Here is a 4,384-nt window from a genome sequence, read left to right as displayed (position 1 = left end):
CGATTACCAATTCAATTTCATTGCTGGTAATTGGTCTGTTTATATTTTCTGTTTCTTTCTGGGTCAGTCTTGGAAGGTTGTATTTTTCTAGGAAGTTGTCCATTTCTCCTAGGTTTTCCAGCTTGTTAGCATATAGGTTTTCATAGTATTCTCTAATAATTCTTTGTATTTCTGTGGGGTCCTTCATGATTTTTCATTTTTGTTTCTGATTCTAATGATGTGTATTGACTCTCTTTTTCTCTTATTAAGTCTGTCTAGAGGATTATCTATTTTGGTTATTTTCTCGAAGAACCAGCTCTTGGTTTCTTTCATTTTGTCTATTGTTTTATTCTTCTTAATTTTATTTATTTCTTCTCTGATCTTTATTATGTCCCTCCATCTGCTAACCGTAGGCCTCATTTGTTCTTCTTTTTCCAATTTCAATAATTTTGACATTATACTATTCATTCGGGATTGTTCTTCCTTCTTTAAATATTCCTGGATTGCTATGTACTTTCCTCTTAAGACTGCTTTTGCTGTATTCCACAGTAGTTGGGGCTTTGTGTTGTTGTCATTTGTTTCCATATATTGCTGGATCTCCATTTTAATTTGGTCATTGATCCATTGATTATTTAGGAGCGTGTTGTTAAGCCTCCATGTGCTTGTGAGCCTTTTCGCTTTCTTTGTACAATTTATTTCTAGTTTTATACCTTTGTGGTCTGAAAAGTTGGCTGGTATTATTTCAATCTTTTTGAATTTACTGAGGCTCTTTTTGTGGCCTAGTATGTGGTCTATTCTGGAGAATGTTCCATGTGCACTTGAGAAGAATGTGTACCCTGTTGCTTTTGGATGAAAAGTTCTATAGATGTCTATTAGGTCCATCTCTTCTAGCGTGTTGATCAGTGTCTCTGTGTCCTTACTTATTTTCTGTCTGGTGGATATGTACTTTGGAGTGAGTGGTGTGTTAAAGTCTCCCAAAATGAATTCATTGAATTCTATTTCCTCCTTTAATTCTGTTAGTATTTGTTTCACATATATTGATGCTCCTGTATAGGGTGCATATATATTTATAATGGTTATATCCTTTTATTGGACTGAGCCCTTTATCATTATGTAATGTCCTTCTTTAACTCTTCTTACTTCCTTTGTTTGAAGTCTATTTTGTGTAATACTATTACTGCAACACCTGTTTTTTTCTCCTTGTTTTTTGCATGAAATATCATTTTCCATCCCTTGGCTTTTAGTCTGTACATATCTTTGGGTTTGAGGTGAGTCTCTTGTAAGCAGCATATAGATGGGTCTTGCTTTATTATCCATTCTATTAGTCTGTGTCTTTTGATTGGTGCATTCATTCCATTTACATTTAGGGTGATTATTGTAAGTTATGTACTTATTGCCATTTCAGGCTTTAGATTCGTGGTTACCAAAGGTTCAAAGTTAGCTTCTTTACTACCTTGCTCTCTAATTTAACTCGCTTATTGAGCTATTATAAACACAGTCTGATGATTATTTCTCTCCCTTCTTATTCCTCCTCCTCCATTCTTTATATGTTGGTTGTTTTATTCTGTGCTCTTTTGTGTTTCCTTTGACTGCTTTTGAGGATAGTTGATTTTATTTTTTGCCTTCAGTTAGTATTTGGTTGGTCTGCTTTCTTTGCAATGATTTTATTTTGTCTGTTGACTTCTTTTTAGCCTTAGGATTGCTATCATCTAGAGCAGTCCCTCTAAAAGACCCTGTAGAGGTAGTTTGTGGGAGGCAAATTCCCTCAACTTTTGCTTGCCTGGGAATTGTTTTATCCCTCCTTCACATTTAAATGATAATCATGCTGGACATAGTATTCTTGGTTCAAGGCCCTTCTGTTTCGTTCCATTAAATATATCATGGGAATAAAGATGGTGGCATGAGAGGAGAGAAAGAGGCTTCCTCCTAAAACTGTACACAATTGCAAAATTTGATTGGCAAAACTAATCCTGGGAGAGCAACAGGAGAGAGGATGGCATCATACTGCACACACCTGGAGAAAAAAGCAGACCTCACCAAACGGGCTAACATAACAGAGCTGTGGCTCTGTGGCCTTCAAGCCCCTCCCCCACTCCAGCTCACCAGTGGGAGGAAGAGAAATGGAGCAGGGAAGGAGTGGAAGGCTTGGGACTGCTGAATACCTGGCTCTGGAGATCTGCGCTGGGAGCCCAAACCTACATTTCCTTGTACTTTCATGAGACTCGCATGACTACCAGGTTGGAAAGTTAATACAGGTGGAGTTGCTGGGGAGACAGGGATTCTGGATTCCTGTGGAAAGCAGGGATCCATATCTGGTTGCTCTGGGACAAAAACATACCTGTGTGACTGGCCCACCGGCTCAGGCAGTGGAGACAGGCACAGCAGCCAGGAGGCAGGGAACAGCTCTTTCCTACCCCCAATACTGCTCCCCTGCCACCCCTGACATTGCTTCAGAGGCTGAGCAGCGCCAGACACTACAGCTTCTGGAAACTAGAGGGCATCATATACAAACATGAAACTCCAAAGGAGCCTTGTCCAGAGTGAAATTATTAATACAACTCCTGAGAAAGATTTAAATGATATGGACCTCGTGACTCTTCCTGAAAGGGAATTCAAAATAAAAATAATCAACATTTTAATGTAGGTATGAAAAGACATCCAAGAACTCAGGAAAGAATTCAGGTTGGAGATCCAATCGTTGAAGAGTACAGTGGAGGGTATTAAAAGCAGGTTGGATATGGTGGAGGAGACAATAAATGAAATAGAAACTAGAGAAGAGGAATACAAAGAACTGAGGCACTGAGAGAAAAAAGGATCTCTAAGAATGAAACAATACTGAGAGAACAGTGTGACCAATCCAATCAGAACAATATTCACATTATAGGGATACCAGAAGAAGATGGGAGAGAGAAAGGGATAGAAAGTGTCTTTAAGGAGGTAGTTACTGAAAACTTCCCCAATCTGGGGAAGGAGTTAGTCTCTCAGGCCATGGAGATCCACAGATCTCCCAATACAAGGGACGCAAGGAAGACAACAGCAAGACACATAGTAATTAAATTGGGAAAGATCAAGGATAAGGACAGACTGTTAAAAGCAGCCAGAGGCAGAAATAAGATCACATACAAAGGAAAGCCCATCAGGCTAACATCAGACTTCTCAGAAGAAAACTTACAGGCCAAAAGGGTGTGGCGCGATGTATTTAATGCCATGAAGCAGAAGGGCCTGGAAACAAGATTACTTTATCTGGCAAGATTATCATTTAAAGTTGAAGGAGGTATTAAACAATTTCTAGACAAGCAAAAGATGAGAGAGTTTACCTCCCACAAACCATCTCTGCAGACTATTTTGGAGGGACTGTTATAGATGGAAGTGATCCTAAGGTTGGATAGCAGTCACCGGAGGTACTAAAACAACAGTAGGGAGAGTGGGGCAGCTGATTGTGAGGCAAATGCAAAATTATATTGACTATTCCCAAAGTCAATCAAGGGATAGACAAAAAGTACAGAATTTGATACCTAATATATAAAGAATGATGGAGGAAGAAAAAGGAGGAGAAATAGAAAAGAACTTTAGATTGTGTTTGTAACAGCATTCTAAGTGAGTTAAGTTAGACTCTTAGATAGTAAGGAAAGTAATCTGGAAACTTTGGTAATCACGAATCTAAAGCCTGAAATGGCAATAAGTACATACCTATCGATAATCACCCTAAATGTAAATAGACTGAATGGACCAATCAAAAGACGTAGAGTCACTGAATGGATAAAAAAACAAAACCCATCTATATGCTGCTTATAAGAGACTCACCTCAAAACCCAAAGACATTCACAGACTAAAAGTCAAAGGATGGAAAAAGATATTTCATGCAAACAATAGGGAGAAAAAAGCAGGAGTTGCAGTACTAGTATCAGAAAAAGTAGACTTCAAAACAAAGAAAGTAACAAGATAAAGGAGGACATTACATAATGATAAAGGGCTCAGTCCAACAAGAGGATATAACCATTATAAATATATATGCACCCAACACAGGAGCACCAGCATTTGTGAAACAAATACTAACAAAACTAAAGGAGGAAATAGACTGCAATACAGTCATTTTAGGGGACTTCAACAACTATTCACTCCAAAGGACAGATCCACCAGACAGAAAATACATAAGGACACAGAGGCACTGAACAGCACACTAGAACAAATGGACCTAATAGACATCTACAGAACTCTACCCCCAAAAGCAACAGGATACACATTCTTCTCAAATGCACATGGAACATTCTCCAGAATAGACCACATACAAGGCCACAAAAAGAGCCTCAGTAAGATTGAAATCCTAGCAACCAACTTTTCAGACCACAAAGGTATAAAACTAGAAATAAATTGTACCAAGAAAGCAAAAAGGGTCAGAAGCACA

This window comes from Manis pentadactyla, chromosome 13 (assembly GCF_030020395.1).
Source record: "Manis pentadactyla isolate mManPen7 chromosome 13, mManPen7.hap1, whole genome shotgun sequence".
Classification (NCBI taxonomy): domain Eukaryota; kingdom Metazoa; phylum Chordata; class Mammalia; order Pholidota; family Manidae; genus Manis; species Manis pentadactyla.
This window is presented reverse-complemented; position numbering follows the sequence as displayed.